A 9,164-nucleotide genomic window follows, 5' to 3' on the forward strand; every position below is an offset into this window, starting at 1 on the left:
GAAATACATTCACCTGGTTACCGGTCGGGCGGCCTGGAGAATGGGTGAGTAGGGACAGTGTGGTTTTTGTTGACCGTGTTCGCTTGTGCGTGTCAGTCGTCTTGTCTTGTCTCGAGCCTTCAAGTAGTTTGTACGTGCTCGGGTTTGACTGCGATGTGGATGGATTGCTGAAATATTCGATAAATGCTCAGTGGAAAATGTTTGGAGACTGATTAAAAACAGCAAAGCAGCATTCCCTACTTCATCCTTGGAGTGGATTCATTGATATCAAGTCACTTCATCCACATTGAAATACTGCAGTTATTTGCTTTTATGGATTTCAAGAGGTCATTGAGAAATGGAATCACTTCAGTGTGAACAGACTCATGCTGCACTGAAACTGTAATTGTACACACAGAATCTCAGCTGTGGAAACATAAAGCCAGACATGCAATAAACGGCTGTGTATGGAAGAAAACACTGATTGCAGCGGTTATTTGTGACGTGTCCACTGGTGAAAAGTCTGCTGAGCTGTTTATGATGCATTAAAGACGTGTAACTTATCGCGTTCATTATGAATTTGAAATGACTGATTTGTCAAAATGTGGTTTGAATCATCTGTAATAAGCTGAGTCAGGGATTTTTCTAAAGTCAGAATGACTAGAAAAGTCTCCAAAAACTCGAAGCATTTGAGGGTCTGGCTGCAAAACACAATGTCAAACTCACTGCAGAGTCTTTGGGAAATAAAATTGAAAGGTTGCAAAAGGAGTATAAAATAAATGTGAACAAAATTAGAAATCTGATTCCTTCAATGAAGGTCTTGATGGATGCTCAGTCATCCAGGTAAGTAAATCCCAAAAGGTTCACGTTCAGATGAACAGAATCAACCTTTATTTCTGCAGCATTCATCCTTTGTCTTTTTAGTTGCTGCAGTTCTTCAGAGATTTTTAATCACTGTTTTATCGTCATTTCTCATTGGAGGAGGCGGCACTCGAATCATTTCATGCAGAAGTAAATGATTGTAGATTAGACGCAGGAGGGGGAGGAGACACAGGTGAATGTAATTAACAACAATCAAATCAATAAATCTGAAACAGGAGAATAATAAACACAGAGATAAGAGGACTCACACTACATTCAGCCAAACGATGAGTCTGATGTTCAGACGTGTGGCGTGTAAGACAGCACTGTTTGTGAATGAAGACATTTGACTCAATGAGAAATGAATTTAACTGAAATATTATTTTCATTGAACTAAAATTATATCAGTGCTCTACTTAATATTGTTCTTTTTTAAATTTTGTATCTGCAGAATTTCACTTCAGCATAGATCAAATGTTTGTTTTTCATTTCATTTTTATTAACTTAATTGTGACACATTAAGCAGAGTATGCTAAGTTTTAAAATATTATGATATTCACAAGAATATCATAACATTTGTTCTTGTGAGCATGCTCACAAGAACTGTTCTGCTTCATTCGCTCAAAGATTGACAACAATATACAAGCTGAGAAAAGAAAGAGACTCAAGCAAAGAGGAGACTTCCTATAGGAAGGTGAGTTTCCTATGTGATCATTTATTTCAGAGTGAGACAAATTTTGGGATGTTTTCTGGGATGCGTCTCCCTGGAGGAAAACGGCCCTCTTCCTAATGATGGCGATGCAGCTTTTTTTTTTCAGTGGTTTTTACACTCAACACAAATTAAAATTATTGGTTTGGCTCCTCTTAGCTTGCTGATCCTTTCTTGATATATTTTAGTCTGATAACAGCAGATTTTCTTTTTCTTTTTTTAATGTATTAAAGTAGCTTTGCATCAGCTTTAGGCAAACATTACTGTTTGTTAGACTCCCTCGGTGTCCTTTCTGTAAAGGGTCATTAATGATTCTGTAACCTGATTTCTTGTTACTGCTGTTCAGACTCTGGGCTGTGGGTGAAGGCTGAGCTACTACAACTAACTTTCCATAATAAACACCAACACAGCAGACCTCAGCTTTGCTACCTCTGCTCGTGCATGTACCCTAACCCTAAGCTCTGATATGGTGAGCTGTATTACGCGAGTTGTGAGAAGGTGGTTGCTCTGAGAACGAGACTGACACACTGTTTAAACCATATGTCAAAACATTTTTGAAATTCAAGCAGCAGGCATCTGGTTACCCAAAAAATGTGAAAGCAGCTGAGAAACAGCAGAAGTTTGAAGACAAAGGACATCAGAACCCACTAAGATCGGGGGTTTTTTTTTCTTTAAACACAAATCAGCAGTTGTAATAAACTGCAGTTCTCCATGCGAGCAGAAATGCCATCAGCTTTGTTTCATCTCTGATGATGGTCCAGTGGTGTCACGCTGATGGTAGAGGGTCGCCGGTGAAGGATGTGAATGTCTTTGTCAGTGCAATGACAACAGCTAATGCAAGGCTCGTGTTGTATGGCTTGTTAGTCTTCACCTCTCATCCCAGTGAGTGGGTGCTTCCATTAGGCTCATATCTCGGCGAGCTGACTGATGAGCTCAGTGATGGTGGGTCTGGAGAGGAGGATGATCAAAGTACAGGGTTTGTCTCCGGTGGTCCAAAACCCTATGCTTTAGCACAAAAAAGGATAAGACTCAGGTTAAGTGTAAAGGTGTAACACTCAGTGCTGTTAACTCTAAAGTCGTTACCCCTGAATCATTGAAAGGCTTAGTCCGGGCATTTGTGGCCAACAGGGGATGCACATTTAGTTGCTGTGTCTGACACCATCAGGTCAGGTGGTCTATAACAAGGGAAGGTGCTGCCTGATTATACAACGCTCCCTCATGGATACTGAGCAGGATCAAGCCTTTGATGGAACGCTTCAGCACCCATTTAGTCTGGTTATTAGTGGGCTGAGTAATTGTAGAAAGACTTTCTTTGTCAAAAGCGTCATTGAAAATGCGTCCAGCATTATTTCAACCAAAACTGATAATATTGTTTACATCTACTCCTGCTGGCAGCCTTTAAACAGCTTCTCCAGATAAGAAAAATCACCTTTGTGAATGTTGTACCAGAATCTCTGCGTGACGATGACCTTTTACCTCCCGATAAGAGCAACTTGCTCATTATCAACGATGTTACAGCTTCTAACAGCGTAGAACTTCAAAACATGTTCACACAATACGTTCATCAGAGGAACTTGGGCTGCATGTGTTTAGTTCAGAATTGGTTTAGGCAGGGAAAATCCAGTAGAACAATTTCACTGAACACTAGTTACTTAATTCTGTTTATTAACCCTACAGATAAATACCAAATCTCAATTTTAGGTAGACGGATGTTTCCACGTAGTACAAAATACTACTTAGAAGCTTTTAATGATGACACATCTACCTCATACAGGTATTTTCTAATAGATTATAAATCGAGAGTGCCTGACTATTTAAGACTTGGAACCAAATTGTTATCAGACCGTCAAGTTGTTAAAGAGGTAAAAAAGGATGTCGTCTTCACGGATGTGGAAAAACTTTGCACTGCTGGAGGAGTTGTATAAATCCCTGCCTAGTGTATGGAGGAATATTATTAGTAATGCCTAACATGGATTTTATTAATGGGCTGTGTGAGATGGCTCTCAGTGCTTTGAAGGGTAACGTCCTGCTGACTGACCAACAGCAGACGGCAAAAAAAAAAAAAAAAGGGGGGGGGGGGGGGATCAGGCTGGTTGCAGACAAAAAGGACAATTTTGAAAAAGATGAGATCCATCAACTAATCTGGAGGATTTTTGTTGCCGTTATTAGGGGCTGCCATACCCTTCATCACCAGTCTTACAGCAAAAGGTGAAAATGGAGCACACACAGAAAATGTTTTTGGTTCCACAGCAGCAGTTGGACATGTTAAACCATCAGCAGCAAAATGCAGCTTCCATCAGACATGTAGTGCAAAATGAGCTCAACAAAGCTATGGCTGAAGTGCTGCAGCTATCAGATTTGGAAGTATATGAGAAGGCTGAAAAGTATTCTGGTATTCTTCAGAGATGCCTTTCACTTGTGAGACAGGGCAAGAGTGGAAAAAATGTACTGACTCTCTTTGCCCGATGATGCTAATCAGGATGCGTCTGACTGTCAAGCTAATGTCGGCGGAGGTCGTGATGGTGGTGACAGACAAAAGGACATGTTCGTGGACAGAGATGGGCAGTAACGCGTTACTTGTAACGCGTTACTGTAATCCGATTACTTTTTTCAAGTAACGAGTAAAGTAAGGGATTACTATTGCAAAAACGGTAATTAGATTACCTTTACTTTCCCGTAGGAACGCTGCGTTACTGCGCTACTAAAACCGTGATTTTTTTGCGAGAATGTCTCACGACAGTGACGTAAGCGAGTGCGCCGTTAGTGACAACAGCTGTGTGCAGATCAACAGTGGATCATATATCGAGTACGGGAGAGAGTATGAGCGTGCAGCGTTTAAAGCGTGGAAGTACTGACCTTACTTTGAGTTTGATTCCATAAAAAGTGACAAAAACATTAGCGTCCATTAGCATTGTGCGTGGGAAGAAAACATCTTTTTACAGCGAAAAAAAACCCTAAACTTCCAAGCAAGCTCCGAGTAGCTACGACGTAATGGGAAACTCACAGAGAAACTGCCGTATCCTTCCACTGACTGCTGTGGCACACCTGCACCAGGGTAAACCTCCGCCTACCCAACTCCTGCTTTACAGGTGAAAATAGAGCAACAGGACCGCTGAGTCTTTGACTTTATTTATTTTCTGCTGTGTTTTACTTGCATCTATTTGAAAGACTGAGTGTAAACACAAAAAATATATATTTTATGTGCTGGAATGTGCAGAAAATAGGTTTAAATATTAAACAAATTTCTTCCAGTCAGAGAATGTTGCATATAATAAAATTTTTGCTTGATGCATAAAGTTAAAAGATTAAAACTAATAAAACAAGTTAAAAAGAGACTTTTCCATTTGATTACATTTTGTATGATGGATTATGCAGAAAAAGTAGAATTGGGCTGAAAGATCTATCGCTTTATCACCTATTCAGGTTGTAAATCGTGTTTTTAAAAAGTAACTAAGTAATTAATTACTTTTGAAAATAAGTAATCAGTAAAGTAATGGGATTACTTTTGGGGGGGTAATCAGTAATTAGTTACTGATTACTCTTTTCAAGTAACTTGACCAACACTGTTCGTGGATGAGGTTTTATCATATATGCCAAAAATGCAGAGCTTATTTTAACAGCCCTCACCCGTGCATCGGGTGTTTCGTGAAATAATGGGGCGAGATTATTATTGACAAACAAGTAATCAGAGGTTCTCTTTCATAGCATTCGTTCCGTGTCTCACTATGGGAACGCCTCCTGTGTGACCTCATCAGAAGCTCAAATACCATTACGCCAGCCCTTAGAGGCTGACTAAGTGATCCCCATGTCAGGAGGGCTAGTGCTTCCCTATATAATAGGCTGACATAGCATCAGATGTCATTGAAAAACCTCTTCTCGCTTCTCACAGACGCCTGTAGACAACTGTGCTATTGGGTGCTAAAGCTAAACTGTCCACAGATTTGAGTGAACAACTCGGTCACCGGGCGTTTTGTTCCCAGCTTTTCAGTTGTCCACTAGCATACAAGCAGTAGCAATACTGTTCAGTAGCTAGTGCTGGTGTTAAGTAGCAATACTTTCCTAAAGCGAAGTAGCAACACTAATAAAGGTACCACTAGCTTCACCATCAGGTAGCAATACCCTTTGGTGCTAGCAGTTTCAGCTGTTAGGTAGCAATACCTGTAGAAAAGTAGCACTACTTTTCACCCCACACTAGCTGAGGAATAGCAATATTCTCCACACTCAGTGTCGGTCTCGCTAACGTGCGCAACCCTCTAGCTAGCCATGGCTATGACTGACAACGAAGTTGTAAAACATTGTCCTTGCGGCAAGAAGATTTCTGCCTGGGATACACACCCTGTGTGTGTGGCATGGCTAGGCTTATCACACGCTCAGGCTGCCTTGACACCCACACACAACTGTGTCCACTGCGCGGCTTTCCCATGCAAACTACTCCACCGCAGGCTAGCTCGCCAGGCTAACCTGTCGGGTGGTGACCCTTTGCTGTGTGAGGCTGCTTCAGCGCAAGGAGAAATTGAGATGCCCAATGATTTGGCCACAACACCAGGGCCGAGCTGGGCAGAGGAAGACCCTCAGCCCATTGCGACTGCTTTCCCGTCGCTGGAGTCACCCGGGGAGGAGATGCTAACAAGGATAGAGATGAGTCGGCTGACTCGGAACTCCTGCTGTCTGACGACGACGAGGAAGATTCCACCTCCTTGGCTAGCATGAGCTGGGCTACAAAGCCCTCGGCTACCGGCGAGGTTGAAAAACCGACACCGCCGTCTCCCCTGGATCTCGACATGCAGGACATGTGCAAACGTGCAGCTGCTAGGCTCAACATCCCGTGGCCCGACATACAAATCGAGGTTGTAAAAGCTCGTTTTGACGGTAAGAAATTGCAGAAGGCGACAAAGACAGGGAAGCATGTGTTGCCTGTTTTCCCAGAACTACTCGATGACATAGCGGTGACGTGGCCGCTATCTCACAGCAAGAAACACCCCATCACAGGGAGCTCTCTGCTGGATTGTGAGGGGATGGAGTCTATCGGCCTCCACCAGATGCCACAAGTGGAGCCGTTGGTAGTGCGCCATCTTCACCCGAAGACGTCTCTGTCCTCATCGGCTCCATCCCTCCGCCTCAAAACAGACTGCTTCCAGTCTAGCCTCACAGATAAGTGCTACAAGGCAGCGGCTCTGTCAGTAAAAAAGTCCTGACACGTGCATCCAGGCAGTTTGCCGAGGGCGCTGTCGAGTGTTGTAAAACACATGAAAAAAATCAAACATGGTGAAAAACAGAGCAATGTCTGCCATAACGCAGCCCATGGAGACTCGAATTTCCACGGCTGTGATAATGTAGATGAGCCCGTCACCTCAGCCAGGAAGGTGGTCTCAGATGCCTATCTTTCGGGCTGGGGGGGCACCCACGAAGGCAGAACAGTGAATGGGGAATGGGGCCCTCACATGCACTCCACCCACGTAAACTGTCTGGAACTGCTGGCAACACTTTCTCCCTTGGCTGAGAGGTCATCATGTTTTAGTGAGGTTGGACAATTCCACTGTTGTGGCCTACATCAACAGACAAGGGGGTCTGGGGTCCCCCAAGTTACACACACTGGCACACAGGCTGATTGTCTGGAAGCAGTGTTCACCTGCTGTCACTGAGAGCAGCTCATGTGCTGGGAATCTTGAACTTTGGAGCCGATCTTCTCTCCAGGGGCAACCCACTGTACGGAGACTGGAAGCTTCACCCAGAGGTGGTGAAGCAGATCTGGCTGTGATTCGGTCAGGCGACCGTGGACATGTATGCATCCAGGGAGAATGCTCAGTGTCCCCTGTTTTACTCACTGCGCGATCAGAACGCTCCACTCGGGTTGGATGCTCTAACTCACGAGCAGTGTTGGGAAGGTTACTTTTAAAATGTATTCCAATACAGAATACATGCCCCAAAATGTATTCTGTAACGTATTCTGTAACGTATTCCGTTACGTTACTCAATGACAGTAACGTATTCTGAATACTTTGGATTACTTAATATATTATCATGCTTTTTACAACAACGTGAATGTACTATTGCTGTGTGATTTATTACTATTACTGAAGGTCCGCGACTTCGAACTGTAGTAAAGGGACCTCTGACTAATGCGGCGGGGTCCCTGTCGGCTCGTAGCCAAAAAATAGCTTTACTTTGTTGTGTGGGTCAACTTTTCTTGCGAGAGACAGAGAGAGGCGTTGAAAGACTGCTCCAACGGAACTTATTGTTTTCGGAGGAAAACACGAACACTGTGTACAGTCGAGTCTTAATAGCTTACTTACAACTGGGCTCGTCAGGCACTCTTCTTGGCTGAAGTGGTTATTATTATATTTACATGCTTCCAGCTCCCGTTTTTCCTCGATGACAACTCGTACCTTTCCACTCCCCTTTTTCTCCCTCCTCGCGCTCACAGACCCATAACGTGTATGGCAGTCCATTCTCCCTGCAACACGGACTACACTCCCTATGATGCTACATTCTTTAGAGCTATGCTTGTAGCATTCTGCCTGTTAGCTTAGCACAACAACAAGGACAACAACAACGAAAAGGCGCTCTCTCACCCAGGAAACACACAGTCGCAGAGAGAGAGAGAGAGCGTCGCCCTGTAACCATGGCAACCGTAACGCTGCCGCCTGGAACAACAGAACGTAGCTGTCAAACAAAACCCAAACAGTCCTGACCCGCGACAAAATGAAACAGGAAAGTACCGCAGTGTAATCCATTTATTTCAACAAAGTAACTGTATTCTGAATACCACCTTTTTAAACGGTAACTGTAACGGAATACAGTTACTCATATTTTGTATTTTAAATACGTAACGTCGGTACATGTATTCCGTTACTCCCCAACACTGCTCACGAGTGGCCAAGAACCCTTCTCTATGCTTTTCCCCCAGTGGCCCTCATTTCTCCAACTCTGGCAAGAGTGAGAGAGAGAGTAAGTAAGTAAAATTTATTTATATAGCACATTTCACAGATAAAAATAACAAAGTGCTTCACAATAAGATCAGACATACAAGTTAAAATTAATTAAACGCCCGTTTGTATAAAAATGTCTTCAGCTGCTTTTTAAAGGAGTCAATGGAGTCAAGACAGCGTAAAGACAACGGCAGGGAGTCCCACAGCCTCGGTGCCTGAAAAGCTCGATCCCCACGTGTTTTAAACCCAGTATGTGGGACCACCAGTAACCTTTGACCTGACGACCTGAGTGCTCGAGATGAAGCATGAGGTTTCAACAGGTCAGAGATGTACTGGGGAGCTTCATCGTGCAGAACTCTAAAAGTTACAACTAAAATTTTAAAATGAACCCTAAAATTTACCCAATGTGAAGAGAAGCCAAAACTGGAGTAATGTGTGACCTCTTGTTTGTACCAGTTAAAAGTCTTGCCGCAGCATTCTGTACAGACTGAAGGCGATCCGGAGCTGATTTGTTGAGACAAGTAAAAAGACTGTTACAATAATCCAAACGAGAAGACATAAAAGCATGAATCATCTCAAGGTCTGCCTTTGACACCAGTCTGAGTTTAGAAATGTTTCTTAGATGATAAAAACAGTTCTGGACAAGTTGTTCAGAGTGTTTCTCACGAGACATTGAACGGTCAAAT

Source organism: Astatotilapia calliptera, chromosome 19 (genome assembly GCF_964374335.1).
Source record: "Astatotilapia calliptera chromosome 19, fAstCal68.1, whole genome shotgun sequence".
NCBI classification, from domain to species: domain Eukaryota; kingdom Metazoa; phylum Chordata; class Actinopteri; order Cichliformes; family Cichlidae; genus Astatotilapia; species Astatotilapia calliptera.